The sequence below is a fragment of the Alligator mississippiensis genome, chromosome 3, assembly GCF_030867095.1.
Source record: "Alligator mississippiensis isolate rAllMis1 chromosome 3, rAllMis1, whole genome shotgun sequence".
In the NCBI taxonomy this organism is placed as follows: Eukaryota; Metazoa; Chordata; order Crocodylia; family Alligatoridae; genus Alligator; species Alligator mississippiensis.
In genome coordinates this window covers 66,835,231-66,857,548 of record NC_081826.1, presented here as the reverse complement: position 1 = coordinate 66,857,548, position 22,318 = coordinate 66,835,231, and the positions used below count along the sequence as shown (strand labels likewise).

The 22,318-nt window shown below is 45.8% G+C and overlaps 1 protein-coding gene and 1 long non-coding RNA gene across 3 annotated transcripts in view; one reads left to right on the top strand and one right to left on the bottom strand.

Moving 5' to 3' along the window:
- NKAIN3 (sodium/potassium transporting ATPase interacting 3) overlaps positions 1-22,318 on the top strand; it is a 679,417-nt gene that overhangs the window by 358,774 nt on the left and 298,325 nt on the right. The window lies entirely within an intron of this gene.
- Positions 1,918-14,260, bottom strand: LOC132249079 (uncharacterized). Its single transcript, XR_009460471.1, has 3 exons — positions 14,190-14,260; positions 4,365-4,453; positions 1,918-3,058 (listed from the first exon to the last, which is right to left on the bottom strand). It is a non-coding gene; the product is annotated as an uncharacterized LOC132249079 (long non-coding RNA).

Sequence of the window (22,318 nt, the reverse complement as noted above, 5' to 3'; positions counted from 1 at the left end):
AAAACACTCTACCTGACTTGATTAATTGAGTCTCCTCTGACATGTTCTGATTAGAATGTGTCGGAGTCGTGTGTAGGCACCCATAGTGTTAAATGAAACTGATTAGAATGGGATCTCATAGGATGTATTCAGTACAGAATTTGTCCTCTTATACCATAGCAAAGAATGTATACACAACATCCTTGATCTGTGAGAATACTGTATTTAAAGACATATTTCATTACATCTGTGATAGCGCCTAATTTAGGAATTTACAGCAAAAGCATAGTTTCCATAACTCATTGATGTAAGGTTTCTAAAACGTTTGAAATCCTTGGATGTAGGGTTGTGTACAATTGCAAAGTAATAGCAGAAATAATAAATAATATAGTAGCTTTATTTTAAGGTTGAACCTAAAGAAAAATGTATATTCCCAAAATCAAAATTAAGACCATATTTTTTTCACTTATGTCCATCCTCAAATAAGATGCATACTGTATTTTGGGGAAAGCAAAATGAAAGAAAAATATTTTCTACAGTTGTGGCTGCCTGATCTTCAGCTCCCTTACTCTTTCCTGCTAAACCAAAACCTGAAAAACCCTAGCTGCTGCTGAAGACTGGTTTCCATGGGTGGATCTATGATTTTGAAAAGAGCTAAAAGCATTTTGCAGTGCTGTGAAATAGGAGAAGAGAATGTGTAGACAAAAGACAGAAACATTTCCAGATGAAGGGTTAACTTGATTAGTGGAACATCAAGACAATTTAAAAGGAGAAATAACCATTTCCACCTGTGGAGTGAAATATCAATGAGCCATTTCCTGAATCATCTCTGCTGCCTGAATAGAAATGCTACTATTGTAGGAAACAGAAATCAAAGCTGGAGCAGGAAAAGAAGTGTTTCTGGTCTGGGCACAAAATCAGCTTCCCTACTTAAGACACTGACCCCAATTTAAGGGGCTGATTTTGGGGGGATTAAAATCATGCTGTATGCAAGTAAATACAGTATTTAAATTTTTTGTGCACACACACCAATGCTCTATGATGAACATCTATTCCCTGTAGCCAGCAGCAATAACTTTTGAGATATTTGCCATTAACCTATGACAAGGTCCATATCTCAGATGTGCAATCTATTTCATTCTATTTTAACCCAGTTACAAGAGTAACACGACTGGAAAATGACAGTACAATAGTTAACCACCTTAGTGCCCCTAATATAGTGGACTATAATTAATAACTCAAATGTCACTCGTAGCTATTCTGTTTGTAACAGCATATTTATGCCAGATGTAAAGTACTCACCTACAAATCATTTATGTATTTTTGTTGTACTTTTCTGTATCCTTCGGGTTGATTTATTCTTTGTTTCTGATACGTATGAAGGAATTAAAATGCTATCTCTTTTTTTTAAAAAGACAGCTCTTTTCTCCAGTAGTGGGACATGGAACTCTACAGAAAATCCTGCTTTAGAAACACCACCTGGTTCTGGTGTTCATGTTCGAGCCTGTTAGGCAAAATAATCCACTGTCTTGATAAAAATCTACATGTGTTCTTGGCTCTGTCATTTTGGCACCAGTTAACTATTTTGAAACAAAACAGTGCTTTTGATATCTATTGATCATGTGTTTTTGACAGGTATAGGTCATCAGGATCTGTGTATAAAGAGTAAAGAAAATGATGAAAAAGTTAATCTCTGAGTTTTGGGTTCTCAGAAGCTTCTAAGGAAACCATCTGAGAGAGCCTGCAGTAAAATATAACTGTAACCCAGGTACACCCAAGGTTGTACCCTATTCTCAATTGAATGGGATGGGTAGGCAGGAGGGGGTGCTGTAAGAAAGATGTCAGAATTTCAAGCAGATCTGTCTCTCTACTATGAAGTTAGCCCACACCCAAAGTTTTTAACTATATACAATTTATTAAGTTATAATATACATAAACATAAAACTAAATATCATATACATATATTTACACAGTGAACACTAACCAATAACCAAGGTCAAACCCTAAATAACACTATCTACAACATCACAACACAATATTTCAATTACAAAATATAAGGCACAAACATGAATAATCTTAATATTATCTATTCTTAAACTAGTCCCTGACTCATGGCAAGAGATAGTCCTCCTTCCAAAGGGGTCCCTGGGGGGGGGAGGGGGGGAGTTGTCCAAGAAGCACCAGGGGCCCCTACCCTTAGTGCCTTGACTAGGTAGGGGGCTACTCACCCAGCCCCTTCTCTGGGTTTGCCTGCCCCAAATGTCTTTCCCCTGTGGGACCCAAGAGCCCAATGACTCACACTCCCTCAGGTGGCAGTGGTCAGGGCACAACTCGATCAGGTCTCCTCTGCTGGTGTGCCTTTCCAGGCCTCTCCCATGCTGTTGGTCTCCTCCCCACCCTGTGCCCCGCTCTGGGCATCGAGGGCTCAGCTCCTCTCAGCTGCTGCGCCTCTGCTGCTGGTTCTTGGGTGCTGGGCCTAATGCTGCAGCACTACCATTTCCCCATGCCCTGGCTCAGCACCGAGGGCTCTCTTAGCAGAGGCTGGGCCCTTCAGGCTCCAGCCAGCCAGCCTCAGGCTGGGTGGTTAGCTCAAGCAGCCTCCGCTGCTCCCTGGCTCCCAAGGCTTGGGCCTGTGCACCGCCCTGCACACCATGGGACCTGGCTGCTTGCCGGGAGATAGAGCCTGAGCCACCTTACTGTGGCCCCCAAGGCCTTCCCAGGGTTGCAGGCTCAAGCCGCTGCTTGTGGCTTTCAAAGCCTGGGCTCTGTGCACTAAACTGTGCACCATGATGGGCCTGAGCAGTCTCACGCCACTCCCAGGGCCAGGTCTCCATGCACTGTCCCTGTGCGTCATCAACAGCCCGAGCGCTCTTGCACCACTTCCAAGGCTGCTCCTCTAGTGGCAACTTCAGGAGCCTTGGGCTTATTGCCTGCTGAAGGAGGGCTTCCCAGCTTTTCTTAGCTCCACTCTTCTTGAGACCCTCACTGTATCTGCCCCTTGCGCTGGGCACGCAGCTCCTTTTATATGCTCCAGGTCTAAATAGACACGCAACCACCACCTAGTTACGTTAGATTAGCACTATCATAGGAAGAAAAATTTAAGGTGTCTCATCAGTAGGTTGTGAGGAGAGAGCTATCCAAATATCTCTTGCAACCCAGTTTTCCCAATTTTTCTGAGACAGAAGTTGCTGTGTCTTCTGTGAAACTGGGCCTGAGGCCCCTGGAAGTCTCAGGCCTTCACTTCTGCTAGTTTTAAGCCAACCAGCCATGCCAAAGGTTCCAGTGTCATTTGTGCCACACAAAAGACCTCCTCAGCTTCCTTGAGTTCACCCATTTAATAGGGCATTGGGGGTAAAGCCTTTGAGGAGATATCTGACACTGTTTCTACAGGGTGTCCCTTGGAAGCACCGATAAGGTAATAAGTGTGGTCTTAGCTTGCTGGGGGGTTTGAATGTAGTCACAGGAAGTGAACGAAAAGAGGGGAGGAGGATCACAGGGAGTAATTACTTCCAAGCAGTGTACAGGATGGGAGAAGTGTCCTTGTGGAGAAGTCCGAAACTGCTGCAGCTGGGGGGTCCCTTGGAAACATTGAGGAAGTACCAAATTGGCCCTTGCCCTGCCTTAGCTTCTGAATATAACCTCTGAGAGTATTTGGGGCGAGAAAGAAGACAGGACACTAGTGTCCACAGCCAACTGGTGGCACAATGGGAGTGTCTTTATCTTCCCTACTCTTGCCTCAGCTCCTATCTGAGCTGCTCATCTCAGTGTTATACTAGTCTCATTCAGTGATGAAGCAGGGTTTCATGTTTCCAGTGAAGATCCTGGATGGCTACTCTTCACAGAACAAGCAGGGTATTGGTGATGGCTTAGCTCCACACCTGCAGGTGCAGGGGGACGGCGGGATGGGGGGGGGGGAGGAACAGTCCCTGTAGCCTGGGGCCAAGCCAGTGCCAGACTGCACAGAGCGTGGGAGGGGCAATAGTCTTTCTGCACTGGCAGTAGGGTTTGGGGGACCCTGCTCCAGGCCGAGGACCCCTGATAAGGCACAGGGATCCCCCTCTCCACGTGGGCTCATGCCAGGTGCCAGCTTGGCCCCAGACTGGAAGGACTGTTCCCCCCCAGCACTTGTGGGGGTAAAACTAAATTGGTGCCAGACCATGCTGAGGGGGGAATTTCCCTCTACAGTGGGACAGCAGGGCTTGGGGACCCTGTCTGGGACAGAAGAGCCTCCCCATGTGTTCTGGGATCCCCCCCATGTGGGCTGATGCCTGGCACAAGCTTGGCCCCAGGCTGGAGGGGCTCTTTCCCCCTGCACGGGAGGGACAGTAGGGAGTTGTAGGGGGGAACATGTACTGTGCAGCCAATCAGGGATGCGCTCCACTTACCTGCATTCAGGTGTCCTCGGCATTGGCTGGCAAGCTGGGAGACATGCTCTAGCACCCCCCTAGCTCTGTCTGGGCCACTGCAGGCTGCCCTTCAGATTAAAAAAAGTGAACATCAGTTCAATTTATGAAGCTTAGAAAAACCTGGAAAGACTGGACTGATTCAGCTTCGGGCTTTTTCACTGTATGTACTTAGTCCCCATGTCCACCACGTTTTAAAACTAGTTTAAAACAACTTAAACTGGTATAAGTGTTTCAGCTATCCACATCCTTGGTGTACTAATCACCTTGATCTAATCTTTCAGTTATTTTATCCCATCAATAATCTTTGGCCAGTGTGAAATAAGAAAGAGCAAATATGTCTAGAGATAAATATTGTAATAAAATACCATTACATATGTATCCTATTAAAATATTTAAATCACACAATTCTTTTTTTATATATATTTTCATAGTAGCTAGGGTCAGGAGGGACCTGAACAGATCATCTAGCCTGACCCCCTGCCACAGGCAGGAATGAATGCTGGGTTCACAAGACCCCAGACAGGTGATCGTCCAACCTCCTCTTGAATTTGCCCAAGGTAGGGGCGAGGACCACTTCCCTGGGAAGTTGGTTCCAGATTTTGGCCACCCTAACTGTAAAATATTGCCTTCTGATCTCTAACCTAATCCTATTCTCCATCAGCTTCTTACCATTGTTCCTCGTCACCCCAGGTGGTGCCGGGGAGAAAAGGGCTCTACCTATTTGCTGTTGATCTCCCCTGATGAGTTTGTAGGCAGCCACTAGGTCCCCCCTCAGCCTCCTCTTGCTGAGGCTGAACAGGTTCAGGTCCTTCAGTTTCTCCTCGTAGGGCCTGTCCTGCTGCCCTCTCACCAAGCGGGTGGCCCTCCTCTGAACCCTCTCCAGACTGGTCACATCCCTTTTGAAGTGTGGCACCCAGTACTGGATGCAGTACTTCAACTGCGGCCTGACCAAAGTCGCATAGAGGGGCCGTATCACCTCTCTGGACCAGCTTGAGATGCACCTTTGGATGCATGACAAGGTATGGCTGGCCTTGATGGCTGTGGTCTGGCATTGGCAGCTCATGTTCATCTTGGAGTCAATAATGACTCTGAGATCCCTTTCCGCCCCTGTGCTTTCAAGAAGGGAACTCCCCAGCCTGTACGTATGGTGTGGATTCCTTCTCCCAAAGTGCAGCACCCTGCATTTGTCTATGTTGAAGCCCATCCTATTCTCATCTGCCCACTTTTGCAGTCTGTCTAAATATATTTGCAGCCTCTCTCTCCCTTCAAGTGTGTCCACCTTGCCCCACATCTTAATTTTAATTAAGCAGCAAATTCTTACACTTGCCTATACTTTCAGAGAAAGAACAGAACTGTAATACTGACTATATGCAGCATTCCCAAGTAAATACCGAATGTCACACTATAATTTTGATAGGGAGAGAAGGCTCAGAAAATGTGCAGTACGCACTACGAGTTCCTGATGAATGCTTCTCTCGTGGGGTATTGGTTTGTGAAAAGGTCAGGTCCTATGACCTCCAAGCCCCATGGATCTCAGTGAAAATAAGAACCTTGGAAAAAAGGCTGGCTCTGTACACAGCTCTCCAGAGTTCTTTCCCACCACAGAGCATGATTTTTGTACTATTTGGTACTCCAGTCAGACCTGTATTTTATTGCTTGTATCCACAGAGGATTTTTTAAGATAATTCATTAACATTAAATTATACCAGAATGCTAATTCAGTGTTTGGGAAAATTACTGAAAACTAACATTGAACTTTTGTATAAAGGGCCTTAATGCTTATAAGATGCAAAATTTATACTCCAAACTTTCTAATTTGGGTAATGAGTTCTGGCTTAATACATTTTGTTAAAATGTGGTCTGATTTTTTTGCATGTTGCCTTCCTTTCTTGTAGACATTTTTAGGAACTGTGAGTGCTTGGAGCCTCTGAAAATAGGGCTACTGATTTTTTTTATACCACCCAAATTTGAAACTTTGCTATTAACCCATACCTACTACTCATCAAATAGTATGTATCAAATGCTATGGAATAATAGAAATGTAAGATATTTTTTAAAGGCTCATTGAAATCAGTCTTTCCATTGATTACAGAAGGGTTTGCATCAGGCCCGTAATGCATACCAGAACAGAATATAATAAGAATTGAGCTATGTGGCTGTCACTAGATTTGGGTAAGAATTCAGGAGATGGTTAACTATGGAATTTACATGAAAGCCTCTGACCTCTTTTGGTCTAGAAATTTTATTGTAAATCTACTTAAAAAAACCTTTCATTACTGAATTTTTAAAATTCCTGTTTCTGGTAATACCAAAAGCATGGAAAGGCAGGGAAGAAATAACTTTTGTGCAAACCAAAAGAAGTTCAAACAATAACAACAACAACAACAAAATCAAGCCTAAAAGATTCTTATTAGTTTAAATTTCAGTTTGACAGAGGGATGGGGTTGGGAGGGGATGGCTGTGTGGCTAAAAACAGGCCACTGATTTCCCCCCTCCCTTTCCCCCTCAAAGCTTCTTATCTTGGGATCCTGTAGGGTGCAAACAGAAGTGAAGCTTCCTGCTGTAACTGAGAACACTTTGCAGGAAATGTTCTGAGTTATAATGATCCCCCAAGCCAAACAGAATTCACTGGTGATTCCAGAGAGAGAGAGTAGGGGAGAAAGCAATCTAGCTGCTGGCTGAAAGCCTGCAGCCAATTTCCCCCAGCAAAGGCCCCTCCTCCCTGCTAGCCTGGGGTGTTTGCAGAATGGGAGTAGGGAAAGGGAGCAAAAGGAGCTCATTCTAGGGGTTCCCCAGCTGGCTCTGGAGGGTGGGGTGGGTGGATTGGAGACTCCCCATTTAAGAGGGGCTCCCATCCACCCATCCACTCCCACCCACCACTCTGCAGCCGGGGCTGAAAACCCCCCAGACTGAACTCCCTCCACTCCCTTTCTCCCCCTCCCATTCTGAAAACAGTGACAGGCTGGGAGGCAGCACAGATACAAGTTACACAAGATGTTCGGTTTTGAAATGTCTTTATCTGAACCTTCATGCAATTAGGGTTCCAATTTTTACCCAGTTGGCCATTTTAAGCTGTCTGCAGCTGTTTACTTGTGTTTGGTCATGGCTATAGATAGCTTTCTGTGGCCAGATTGGTTGAAAATTTTCACTTCTGTCTGCACCCACAGGTGTAGAAGCCCAAGCCCACTACCTGTAGAGTATCTGCAAAATATCAGGATAACACTCCCTGCCCCTCTCCACCCCTCAACAATAGAGGCTAATTCAAGTTACCTGCCTTTCAGTATGCATGTTTAAATGACTGTCCAGTGCCTATTTTGATGCAAGTCAAAGCTGGGGGGAACCAGTCCCAAGATATACTGGTCACCTTTTTTTTAGCCAATGAGAGTGTATTTTGTCCAAATGAGTTTGTTATTCAAAGCCAAACTTTAACATTGTGTTAGCAGGATAAATGTTTTATTGGCCTCCTGCTTTAGAACTGTGTCGTATAATGAGTCTTGTATGGTGGCTCACTGCATGATTTTCCACTCACATGGAGCTCCATACGGGATTACAGCCCTAGTGTTGTGCTTCGGAGAGGTGTTCTTGTAAGCCTCCTCATTTTGTTATTCAGAGACAGGAAAAGGAAATACGTGGACATTTTTTCCTCACATCCATATAATAAAATTCATAGATATCATCCACCTTTTGCTGTGAGAAATTTTCAATTACTACATTCTAATTTCTGATTCTATCCCTGATTTCCATTTGTTTCCCCCCTCTAATTATAAAGCTTTAATTACCGTGTTCATTACCCATTTATCTAAGGGCATAGAAATAAATGAATTACCATGAGATAACAAAGACAGAACTTTCTATTGCTTCACAGCATATTCCTTAGTGAAAGAGGGCTAAGCTAGTGCAGATGGGCTTTTGTTTACCACATACACAAGCAATTCATGCAAAGTAGATGACACACTAAAACCCATCATATACTTCATGGAACATTTGTGTGCCTGTGGCCTTGTTTATTCTATTGCTTTGTTGTTGGCTGCATTTCAAATTAGTTGTATACTTCTCCTTTTACCATACAGCAGTCTACAAAGCACATAAAGTCCTGCTTAAGACTTACTGGACATCAGCCATATAACTACCATAGTAAGAAGAGGTTGAAAAATAGCACTTTAATTTTCCCTATTTGTATCTCAAAATTATAGAACTTGTTCAATTTCCACTTTTCAAGCTATGGACATGCCTTTCCATAATAAGGGAGGATGATACGAGTCCTCCTAATACATCAACGATGGTCTTGGAAAGGCTGACATTTCTATACCTTTTTTGGTCAATGATTCAAATAATGAAAGGTGTCAGTTAGTCATTCCAGAACCACAGAATACATCAAAACCTGAAAGGTCAGGTAAATTAAAAAATGTAGAGCTGGCACAGACTACTCTGAGGTTTGGCATTCATTCCAGCTAGTTTCCTGGTATTGATTAAGCAACAATTGCAAGTGCTCATTTATGGGCCAGAAAGCAGATAAGTCCCTTTACAGGTCATTTATCATCTCTCATTTTTTTAATTAATATTACTCATTTGAAAACTTGTGGAAGTGAAATTGGACCATTAATTAGACTAGTCTTCCAATCTTTTTTCCCTTCCAGTGTTATCAAAATTAAATTGTATCTATTTTCCTTTTGCAAAATGAGTTATAATTTAAATGTTTGGGCTCAAGCTAGGAATTAGCATTTGTCTCATCTGAAAAACTATTTACTGTGTGATTGAAGAAGAAAATGTCAATTTAGAGGTCATGATTCTATCTGGAATTCTCTTTAGCTGCTATTGTTACAAGTAGCATAATAGATGCTTCAATTTAGGGGAGTCAAACTCCCTCAGATCCCCAGGTTGGATCCAGACAATAGATCTCCTCATGGGCTGGATCCAAACCACAGGCCTAGTTACAGGCTGCATGTGGCTACTTGCAGTCCAGATTTGGACCCACTTGCAATGGCAGAGTGAATGGTGGCAGGATTAGCTGCCATGGGTTCCCGAATCCATCCCTTGCCTTTCTGCCACCAACACATGTACCCAACAGCTCTCCTTACACCAGAATTTGAAAGTGGCTCCAGCCCCTGTTCACCCCTCTCTCAAATTCTTAACCTTTCCACAAGCCCCATGGGCCATACCTTCAACACTCCTGCTATATAAGTGAAGGAAATTAGAGGAAGATATTCTCTTTATTTTGAGCACCTAATACATTTTCTATATAGGTAGCTCCAGCTTTCTTCTATTTAGTCTGTTTCACCATTTGATTGTATCCATTTTTCCTACAGCAACAGTGGGATTTCTGATTAGGATACTTGGAAGAAGTGCTGTGTGTGCAGGTGGGGGCGGGGGTGGGGGGTAGGCGGTATGCACCACTCAGAATTGGTTAAGTAACTTTGCTGAAATTTTCTAAAAAATTGCCTTATCATTGAGATGAAGTATGAAAATAAGCAACCCCAAAGAAATTTCTCAGGTGGTATAAATATTTTAAAAGAGGTGCTATAAAAGAAATTGCACATCAGCTTTTAGTATAGCAATCACTGTTGCTCTAATATATGCTTTATAGCACTCGTTTATAAATTGAAACCAAAGAGTAGAACTCAGAAAATTAAATAATTTCTTATACTTGGTGGCTGAACCACCTTTACTAATTGAAAATTTCATTTCAGTCGCATTTCTCTTGCCTTTTTTAATAAACCTCGACTGCTTTCTTTCACAGTTACTTTCTTTGCTTCACTGTTTCTCCCCTCAGGGTTTTCTGAGGGTTCCCCTCCCCCTTCTCCAAATTCACTGCATAACAGTGGAGCTGTTGGATGAACTCAGCATATTAGATACATTCAATTGGCATTTCCAAAACTGACCAAATGGACCACATCTTGCAAGAACAAAGGAATCTAGGAGCAAGTTGTATTTAAGTCTGTGTTCCCTAAAGATAGCTTTATTTTCTGATTCAATATGATGAGATATGTGAATGGATTTAGGCACATTGGGCATTTGTACATGTTTGCACCACAGCAATGGGCAAAGCACCCAGTGCTGCAGTGCATGCAGTTGCATAAGTAGTGAAATGCATGTCAGCACTGAGAAAATGGTGGCAGTGTGTTTTTGAACTAAAACATATTGGAGGTGTGTTAGTTCAAAAGCGCACCACCACCATTTTCTTCATGCTGATGCACATGCTAACGCTGCTTATACAACTTCACATGAAACAGCACAGCATGCATCAGCTTGCGTGTGGAGCAGACTCGATTAATTGAGTCTGCTCTGACCTGCCAGATCTCCAGCGTGTCATGGGACAAAAAGGAATGTGTATAAATGCCCATAGTGCTTGTTGGGAACTCCTGGGTTAAGTCCATTCCCCTGCTATTACCACCAGTTCTGTCACATATCCTTTTAGGAATCAAGTCCAACATAAACTGATAACTTATGTTTATAACAATTCTAAAGGCAATTTTTTGTTGTATAATAATCCTCCTTTGACTTTAAGTGCTCTTTAATTAGTAAGGAACTTATGGGAACACTTTACCTAACTCTGCATTTTGCAGGTACCATACTTATGTGAATCCAAGATGATTTCATATTTAAGATGACACCCCAATCGTTAGATTCTATACTTGGAGAATTATAAATATAATTTCCCATATATAGAATCTAATTATTAGAGGGTTTTTTAAATTTGTCCCCCTCCCTCCTGCACTGCTTTGGCAGGGAAAGGAGAAGTGGTGGGGCAGGCATCCAGACCCATGCCCCTTGCTCAACCTATGCCTATTCTCTTTCTACTTGCCCCCTGCCATGTCTCTCCTTACCCCCTGCTCCCATTCCCCAAGCTTGTTCCTGTGCCTCCCCCCTCTGAGGCCTGCTTCTACCTACCTCCTGTTACCCCTCAGTCACTTGGTCCCCCCCTGCCCTGCTGCTTACATTCCAGGTAGCTCTGGCTGCAGGTCTGGGGCAAGCAGCAGCAGCAGCTCCATACATGGCTGGTTTGGGTTGGGGCCAGAGCTGGAGCCAGAGGTAAGGGGCAAGAGGTATAGTTGGTGAGGGTGCACAGTCTTTCCTATGCTTCCCTCAAGCTGTACACCCTGAATCTCCGCTATGTGGCCCCCACTCACCCTACAGTGACTTCTGGCTGCTCCTACTGACGTGTCTCCCTTGTGCTCCCCACACTGCATGCTCCCCTGACCACCACCCCATGAGCCACCCTGGCCTGGGGCAGGCAGTGGCTTATCTTTCACTTCAGCCCCAGGCACAGAACTTGGGCTACAACAGCCACCTGTCCCAGGCTGGTACTTGAATCTAGGAGCAGGGTTTTTCATTTCTTTATCATGGCTGGGGGAAAACGTTTGTCCTGCATTTGAATAAATATGATATGTTTACAACACAGTGCTTCCCAACCATTCCATATTATTTCCTTCCTTACCATACTGCCACGCACACCATAAAACCTGTTATATATAGTCCAGATTTTAACAAATTAAGCATTACAAGAAGGACTAGTGTCATAAGGGTACCCTTCTTCCAGGTTGATAATCCCTGTTTTAGGGAACCAAAAAAGAACTTTTTCAGGAAAAGAAGCTAATCCCTTTGAATAACACTGGTTTATCAATCAAGCAGTATTGTATCTGAAAGCCATACAGGTTGCTCGTATGAATGCAAGTCTTTCATGGACTTAGTGGGCTATAGCTAGATTTGAAAAAAGTTAAATATGATTTTTGTGTGTTATATTGTTTTAATGAATATTTAAGAACATAAAATCATATATCAATATTATATGAACACATATAATTTAGCTTCAAGCAGTAGACACACCGGTGACAGAATCTTTTCACTTCACTCACCAAAGTGGCAGTTACCTGCTGCGTAAGTTTTGTTTTGCCCTCTGCTGAAATGGAATTACCCTGTATGCTTCCCAAAAGCTAAAGGCAGGAGGACCCTCATATGTTTTAGTCCAAGGATGACCAAGATCTGGCCCAAGCATTCTCCAACGGTCTGAAAATTTAGCAGCCAGGAGTAGCAAGCCTTCCAGAAGAGGCTTGCAGCTCCATCTTTCCAGCACAGTCTTTTAATTGCCAGTCCACAGGGTGCCTAAACGTAGGCATTACCCTCATATTAAAACTTGCCTCTGGGCAGCCAAGGAAGGGACGTATGTAAGGCAAGGAGAAATAGAACAAGTGAAAGTGTATGCAGCTCAGTGACATGAATATTATTTGGGAATGGAAAAGGTCCTAGGTTCTAGCCTGGACCCTTGTTACCAGTAGAGCAGAAGCTTCTCCATCCATTTTATATAATGATTATTAAGTACAGGGGCCATGGGCTCAGCTTCAGTAGGAAGACTATAGTGTGTTCCATGTAATAACTAATGTATAGTGTGGTGATTAGAGCACTATGCTGGGGAACAAGAGTATGGCACCATCTAACTGTCCACCCAAAGTGCAGCCCTGTTGATCATGCTCAGTATTTAAGTGCCAAACTGGTGCAAGTGCTGAAAGTGGGATTTCCTTAGCTAAGTAACTGCCACTTATGGGTATGTACGAGTAACATTTAGATCAACCTTATGAAGGTTAGAGCAATCTAAATGCCTGGGTGTGCAGGCACTGATAAGGCTTAAGATCACCCTAAAAATGATGCACCCAATGTAAAGTTAGTTTATTTCAAAGGTGAACTAAATTTAGATCCACCTAGGTTAGCCCAATCTAAAATGGTTTAACTTGGCCTTATGAATATTGTTATGTATTCATAGCACCCACCAGTAGGGCCCAGCTGGTCACCCCAGCCACAGGGCTGTGCTGTTCCTACCTCTCAGGACCCTGATTGGGCTTTTTTAGTCCCCCCAACTACCCAGTCTGGACTGGACACATAGGTCTGCCATCCCACCCCCAGTCCTGCCAGCCCCTCTCACCATTGCAAGTTACTTGCCTTGGGCCACCGACACTCCTCCGGACAGTTGCAAACACCTGCACATGCCAATCTGATTTTAGGTTTAGGTGGGTTAAAGCAAGCTGCCTAAACCTAAACTGGGTCCCTGTAACAGGGGGCCTACTCAGGGCCAATCTCGCTGTGGCCCACCCACCTCTTTCTGGGCTAACTGCCCGCCTTCTCATCCACCATGCCTTGATGTTAATTGATTAATAGATGTTAATTAAGTGGTTGGCTGCCCATTTCCTGCCTCAATGCTAGGGGATGCTATCTACAGCTCCTTTCTTCTCCTACACTGCAGCCCAAGCCTCACAGATGGCATCTAGATGTTCTCATCATCACCGGCCCCCACTCTGGGCCCCAGAACCCTACTATTGAACCCCACCTGGATTGCTCCCTTCAGACGGACTATTCCGCCGTCACACCAGGCAACATAGCTCCTTGAACTGATCCCCCTTCGGGTGTGATCCCCGCACCGGGACCTTTGGCTCACTAGCCCTGGCCTACCTCCAGGCCAGTTGGAACCCCAGGCCCTTAGCTCTTGGGCGTTCCTCATGGTGGGCCCCCGGCCCTTCTGGTCCTGGCCCCAGCATGGGCCAGTCAGGGGAAGTTCAGACAGGCGTTGAGTCTATGGCCCTTTTTCTCTCTCCAAGGGCCCACCCTCTGGGCCCGCCAAACAAAGGGGTAGCCCACCCAGTCATGAGGGCTAGGGGTTAAGGCACCCCAACCCACCTTTCACCAGTGTGGTAACTGGCCTGGGGGATCCCATTCCACTGAGATCCCCACCAGTCCACCCACTCCCAGCAGGGTGCAGTTTTAGGTCATACCCAGGACCAGGAGCCTCCTATCCATCCCCTACAACTCCTCCCTTACCTCCAGATGATACCAGCAGCCCTCCAGGCAGGCAATGTTGTTGCCTGGCCTCTGGCAGCTGAACTGCCCTGTTTACATGGGCAGCCCTGAATCTAAGATGGCTGCCCTAATCAGGCATCTGCCAGCTGCTGCCTTCTGGCCCTTAAAGTGGCAGGCACAAACAGTTCCCTGTCACAGTCCCACAAATGCTTGTTTGCACTCTGAGGGTGTGTCCAGACATGCATGGACGTTTGGTTTACTGGGGACCCAAGTGTGCGCTGCTTTGGGGGTTTTTTTCTGCAGGAAAAAAAATGGAACAGTATGCCCTTGCAGCGCAGAGAACTCCAGACTGTGCAGTATGTGGCACTGCAGATGTATTTGGAGTGCCACATACTGCACAACTGTCCTCATCTGGATGCACCCTATGGGCATGTCCACATATGCAAGCACATGCACTTTCAGTAGCTCAAATAGCAGTGGTGCAAATTTGAGCCAGGGCTTTTTTCCTCAGCACACATGCTCAGACATGTACTTTGTTGTAGATCAAATTGTGCCATTTGGGGCAAAATAGTCCTGCCTGGCTCCTCCCAGATCTGCAGCCAGGGGGAGCTAGAGCCTAGGGCAAGCACCTGTGCTGTCCCCAGCAATATAAAAAGCTGCCCTGTCCTGGCCCCAGCAGTACAAAAAGCTGCCCTGTCAAGTGGCTCGGGGCTACTCACTCTCAGGAGCTTCTCGGGCCCAGCCAATTGGTACCTGGGGACACTACCCCTTGTGCCAGCTGGACTGCTGCAGCAGCCCTGAGAGTTCCCTGTACCCTTTACCCACTGCAGCAGTCTGGCAGTAGGGGCTGCTGCCTGGCTGTGACCTGCTGCGCACCTGCCAGACCCAGATGAGGCATCTGCTCCTCTGGGCCAGTTGCCAGTGTGCTGTGGCTGCAGAGTTGTCCTTTGTGCAGCACTACTGCCATGTGTGCCCCCTGCTCGGCCATCAGGGAAGCATTGCCCAGAAGATGTTCTGGGTGTGGTGGCCTGCTTTGAACTGCCAAATCATGTCCTCCTGGCCTCAATTGACCAAGAGGTCAGCCACAGCCAGCTGGGTCCAAGGTGCCAGCTCTAAGCAGGCAGGGTCCTGCCACTGGCCTCCCTAGCACGAATTATGGTGTTCCCTATTGGAAAACTGAAAAATCCCTGATAAAAAAATCCCAAACTCACTCTGTAAAATACCCCAAAATCCATGTTCCTCCACACGTAAAACAAAAGACCACTAGACAGAGAGAGAGAGAGAGTGAGACAGAGAGACAGCAATCAGTTGGGCAATGTTTTATTGGTATATCTACAGAGTTAAAGCAATTTGGAAGACAACGGTGTCTTTATCATAATAAAGTGAATTCTAAATACATAGATTCATAGATTCATAGATTGTAGAGTCAGAAGGGACCACAATGGATCATCGTGTCCGACCCCCTGCCCCTGGCAGGAAAGAGAGCCAAGGTCAGATGACCCCAGCCAGGTGACTATCTAGCCTCTTCTTGAAGACCTCCAAGCTAGGTGATAGCACCACCTCTCTTGGAAGCCCATTCCAGATCCTGGCCACCCTTACCGTGAAAAATTTCTTCCTAATATCTAACCTAATTCCACTCTCAACTAGTTTACACCTGTTATTCCTAGTGACTCCTTGGGGCAACCTAGTAAACAGCGCATCCCCTATTCTCCGTTGATCTCCCCTAATAAATTTATAGGCAGCCACAAGATCTCCCCTCATCCATTTCTTGTGAAGGCTGAAGAGATTCAGCTCTCTTAACCTCCCCCCGTAGGGTCTATCACGAAAGCCATTAATCATGTGAGTGGCCCTCCTCTGGACCCTCTCCAGATTCTCCGCGTCCCACTTGAAGTGCTGCGCCCAAAACTGGACATAGTACTCCAACTGCAGCCTGACCAGTGCTGCATAGAGGGGGAGCATCACCTCCTTTGATCTATTAGTCATTCACCTGCTAATGCACGACAAGGTGCAATTGGCCTTGTTGATGGCCTCGTTAGACTGCCGGCTCATGTTCATCTTGGAGTCAATTATGAAACCCGTGCTGTTTCATGAATACATGAATATATGTTTTGCTGCCCCCCTCAGGGGCCACGGCCCCTCAACAGGGGCTACACCCTTCCTTTCAGGGGCTATGGCCTCCCTACAGGGGTTGCAGCCCCCTCTCAGAGGCCACACCCTCCACAGGGGTTACAGCCCCTCCACAGAGGCCACACCCCCTCAGGGGCTACAGCTCCCCCCCACAGGGGTTACCCCCCTGCAGGGCCCACATGCCCCACCCCACCCCCGCTTGCTCCCCCAGTCCCCTGGATTGCTGCCTCGCCTGGCCCCATCCCCCACCAGCTGCTGCAGGCCCCCTGATGGCTGCCCCACTCAGCCTCACCCTTCCCACTCCCCCAGACCCCCCAAAATTAGGGGTCTAATTTTGCCCCTGCACTGCAACTTTGCAACGTGAGGAACATTTTCTCATTCCTGAATGTGCCTCTTCCAGCATCTCAAAGGGGTTTGAGATGCTACAAGAGGCATGTGTGGGCTCATCTGGATGCGCCCTATGTGTGTAAAGCAAAATAGGATTTAGCCCTCAGGAACAGAACCAAAAGCAGCAAAAGTGGATCTTGTTTTACTCTTAAAATACCAAATGAAGCTAATATGCTTAAAAGTAATATATTTTCACTTGAGTTACAAAAAACATATTTTTTCTCTTTTTGTACCTTTTTCACATTAAAATGTGCAAAATCTGTGACTCACTATAATATGATGAGAAATTTAACAGAAAAAACTAGAAATGGCAAGTTAAAACATAAGTTATGTGATCTTTGGGTGAACTTCTTATCCTATTGCTCATAAAATACAATTAAATAGCTTAAACTATAAAGAAACAGTTCCAAGGGACACTGGTTTTCATTGAACACAGTCTGGTTGATGTGAAAGGTGAAGTATAGTTTTCGAAAATATTCTTCTGGCTCCCTAATGTCACTATTGTTATGATATTTCTTGTAGCCCCTCCTATCAGTTGTTACTGGATTCACCTTTTATTGCATCCAGTCAGCATTTCTAGAATTATAGTCATTCTCAGTAATGTTAGCTGATACAGTATTTCTAAAATAGCATATGTGTTGTAGTGGAAACAGGAGAGCATAAGGAGAGTACAGCAAGTGTGCATGCATTTGACTCTGGAAACGCAATGATGTGTGGCATAGGTCAGGATATTTTCATGGAAAAATTCAGGAAAAAATATTGAAAACATTTTATTTTTTAATTTTGTGAATCACCAATACTTTTAGCTGAAAACTGAAAAATGCAGTGAATCAAGGGAGATGTAATTCAGCAGTTTTGTGGCCCTTTTCCCCTTCATAAGCCAGGGATGAGACTGTAATTTCTATGATATACTTCACTTGTTTTGAGCCTGTGCGAGGTACTGTGGGAGATGTTATCTGTGTAAAGAAACTAGTCCATAGAGGGGAATGGAATAAACTACAAGTCCTCTGAAATACTGCAATGGGATTTCAGACTCTTTTTTGGGCTAACACTCTAGTTTTTGGCTGAAAACCTTTTTTCATTACATTTTCTGCTGAAAAATTGTTTTTGTTTGTTTGTTTTCTTTCACAGAAAGTGTTTTCCCAAAACATCGTTTAATTGAAAACTCAATTTTCTATAGAAAAAGAGTTTCACAGAGTATTTTTGGCCTGCCCTACAGCCAGGTCTTATCTTAGGCCACCCAACATTGACATTGTTTGTTCATACTGTTTCATAACTGATAGAAATACTAAACATGCCATTTAAGTCATATCAGACAACATTCAATTACTCAGACTATAGAGAAAAACTGTGTACAGTGCCCCATCAATACTGGAACACTGGTAGGCCATTGAGAAGTCATTTTTAACCTTGGCCAAGAGGAATCATCTTTTGATTTTTTTGATTTTCCAAATGCAATAGCTGGTACCTTTCCAAGTGCTAATAGAATTTTTTTTTTTAATTGCACTCTGTCACCCCTTCCCCCCACAATATGTACAAAGTAGAAACATTTAGCTTTTTGTTATGAGGGTTGTGGGGCAGGATCATTGTATCAGATTGTACTTAGTCCAGTGCAAAGTGCAGGGAAGACAAAAATAGCACTTCCCATCACCTTGTATCACTATTAGGAAGCAATACCTGTCTTTCTGCCTTCCACCACACAAGAACTGAAGTGTGCCCAGGTAGTCTGAGATGTGTGTTGTCTTCACATTTCAACCTAAGCCTAGAAAAAGGAAAATCACATACTGGACATGTCTACACATGCTATTAATTCAAAGCAGGCTTACTGCTCAGTAAAACACTGGGCAGTAAGCCTACAAGGAAGTATGTCTACACATGCTCCCTCTTGGGAGCAGCCCAGTATGGGGCTGCTCCTGCCCTGCTCTGCCCCGCTACAGCAGGCAGGAGGAGCTCCAGGCTTCCCCCCCCCCACCCCGCTAGCCTGGGGGCTGGCAGGGGGCATAGAGTGGTCCCAGTGGGCATGGAGCCAGGAGAGGTTTATCAGGTGCAGCAACAGCTGTCTCCTGGCCCCGTGCACATTGGGAGGGGACCTGATGTGCACAGGGCCAGGAGAGAGCTGTTCCTCCAGTGGGAAGAGCTCTCTTGGCCCTGTATGCATCCAGAGACACAGCTACCAGCAAGCCCCCCTCCTGGAAAGGGGGTTTGTTGGGAGCTGTCCTGGATGTGGGGCAGCTGCGAGGGAACCTCCTGCCAGGTGGGAGTGCATAGGGCTCACAGGCAGCTGCCTTGCTTGGCACAGAGCCAGTCACTCTTGTCAGGAGCTGGAGCTGGTGTGGAGCTGGCTGCTTTAGGGGATAAGTGAGGGCTGGATTCCCAGCCCCCACTCACTCTCCAGAGCAGCCAGCTCTACATGGGGAGCAGAGACAGGGAGCAGAGGTCTCCCCAGTCCTGGTCCTGATCAGCTCCCAGCTCATGGGGGGAGCCAGGAAGCTGAGCAGTGCCAGGACCAAGGACAGAGAGCTCCCTGTCCCCTGTGGCCCCTTTTTAGGTAGGATAACCAGGAGCAACTTTACTCCTGCCCAGCATCTCTATGTGTGCATCTCTATTGTGCAGTTAGTTTACTATCTCTATTGATAGGTAGTAGTTAACTGTGCAGTAGACTGATTTAATGCATAGTAAATGTGAGCACATGTAGATGCTGCTGCTCTACTCCACCATAGATTAGTCTACGGTGCAGTAAAGTATCTCATGTAGACAACACACACTATAGTCTTTAAGTGAGTATATCAAGGATGGGTCAGGCATTCATGTTATGGTTGCTAAGATTTGTATCAGGATGATTTTTTTCCCCAAAGAATAAGTTATTCATGAATAAATATGGCCCAGCAAGATTCAAGTTGATTTTTTTTTCTGGGAAGAAAGAGTGATAAAACCAGTGTAGAAGACATTATGGTTGACTCCCTGGTTAGAGAAATTTCCCAGGATCTGATAGATGTGGGTTCACATCATTTCTTAGTCTGGTTCAGATTAATGACTAGAAGCAAGTTCTCTCACCTCTTATAATCATGCCCTTGCCGGTATGCTATAAAATATTCTGATGTGTAATATAAGTATTTTATAAACAGGATATGATGAGCCACAAAAAGAACTCTAAAGCCTAGTAGTTATCTCATGTACTTGCAAGATACTCAACTTCTGGTGTCTTCTCTGTTAGATATTCAAGTGTTTTATACAAAGCAGAACACTTTCAGTATGAGAGAGATTCATCCCAGATTCCTCTTCAGCCTAACACTTTGGACACTTTGAGCCTTGGATTCAGATCTTTGTTCTGCCTAAGGGGATTTGAACACATAACTGATTCCCATAAGAATATATTAATTAGCAGTCTACAGAATCATTCTCTCTTCTCCAAAGACTATGAGAGTGTTATTTTGCAAAGAGACACAGCTTTAGCTGAAGGAATGCACCTCAAAATACCTTGTAACATATTGGTTGTAGAACTTTTCTAAGAGGTGGGAGACTGTGGTTCAGATCCCTCCACTAAGTCAGATGAAGAGGAGATTTGATTGTGTGTCTGTGGCAGGGCACTGTGTGTGCCTGCCACTTTAAGGGCCTGGAGCTGGCAGCCACTAGGTACCTGATGAAGGCAGCCATTTTGGAATCAAGGGCTGTCTATCTAAACAGGGCAGTTTGGCTGCTGGAGGCCAGGCAGCAACATTGCCTGGCCAGAGGGCTGCTGAGCTCATCTGGAGGTAAGGGAGGAGCTGTAGGGGATGGTAAGGAGGCTCCTGGTCCTGGGCATGACCTAAAACTGCACCCTGCTGGGAGTGGGTGGCCTGGTGGGGCTCTCAGTGGCGTGGGAGCCCCCAGGAAATGCCAGGCCAGTTACCACCCCGGTGAAAGGCAGGTCGGGGCACCTTAACCCCTAGCCCCCACCACCGGGTGGGTAACCCCGTTTGGGTGAAGGGCCCAGAGGGCAGACCCTGTGAGAGAGTGAGGGGCTAGAGACCCGACCCAAATGAGAGAGTACCCTCGACTGGCCCATGCTGGGGCCAGGACCAGGAGGGTCAAAAGGGCCAGGGGCCCACCGCAAGGGACGCCCAAGAGCCGGGGGCCTGGGGTCCCGACTGGCCTGGAGGTGGGCCAGGGCTAGTAGCCAGAGGTCCTGGGGGGACCACACCCAAGAGGGGAAAATGGTTTCGGGGGGCTAGGTAGCCTGAATGAAGGCGGAGAGGCCGTCTGACTGGAGGGATCATGGAGGGGTCCTGTTAGCATGATTCTGGGGCCAGCGTGGGGGCCGGTGAGGATGTGAACATCAAGATGCCATCTGCGAGGCTTCGGCTGCAGTGTAGAGGACGAAAGGAGCCGCAGAAAGTGTCCCATGGCATCGGTGCATTAAAATGGGCAGCCTCCCGCTTAATTGACATCTATTAATGAATCAATTAACATCAAGGCGTGGCGGGTGAGAAGGCGGGCGGTTGGCCCAAGAACATGTGGGCGGGCCATAGAGATCGGCCCTGAGTAGGCCCCCTGTTACAGTGTCCTTTGTCATGGGTATGCACAACAATAACTTCATCATTGTGTAAAAGTGGATCACCCCCTCTTCATTTCCTTTGCTTTATTTCTGTTAAAAATGCCCAAAATGGAAAAAATATAGTTAATTTTGAACCAAATGAAACATTTTGTTTGAACCAAAACTACTTTTTTCCAGTTTTTTATGATGGCAAGAAAAATATAAACTTTTTATTTTGGTTTGATCCAAACCAGTTTTAATTATTTCCCTCTAGCAAATGGGGAAAAAAACAATTATTCACATTATCATACTGGTCTAGTAACAGCACATTACACCTTTTTTGAGCTACCCCATTCTGTTCACAAAGTACTTCTGTGAACAATGTCTCTGGGAGTGACCTATAGTGTGGGTTTGCTTCAAAGCCACTAGCTCAGGGGTGGGCAAAATCCAGCCCATGAGCCAGATAAGGCCCACAGTGGACTCCATTTCCCAGCAGCCCCAGTCCACACTGCTGTGGTTTCCATGGAACCCCCCAGTAGCAGTGATGCCCTGAAAGTGTGGGGCCAGGGTTTCTATGGAGACCAGCCCCAGCAGTGCTGGGCAGGGCATGCAGCTGGGCAGGGAGCTGCTCTGGGGCTGGGTTCTTGTGGCGGTGACAGCATGATCCAGAGCTGGGGCAGAGCTGTGATCTACTGCCTGCACACCCCAGGCAGGGGTGTGCAAGCAACGGATCTTGGCTCTGCCTGGCTCCAGACCCCTGCAAGATCCCTGCTTTAACCTCGGATCAACTCCTTGCCCATCTGTGTACCCTGCCAGGCTGGTAACCATGGAAACCCTGACCCTGCGCTGTCACAATGCCACTGCTACTGGGGTCTCCATTGAAACTGGTCACCTTGGTTTCCATGGCAGGCAGGAGCTGCTGGGAAATGGAGCGTGGCAGCCAGTCAGATCCACTATTTTTCCCACCCCTGCACTAGTGTGGCCAGAAAGAGATGGTTATCATTATTTGTATTAAGGTAAGCACCATTGTAGACCAGGACCTCACTGAGCTAGACAGTCACAAAACAAAAAGATGGTCTATGCTCCAAAGGGCTGACAGTCTATATTTAGCCTACTACATAAA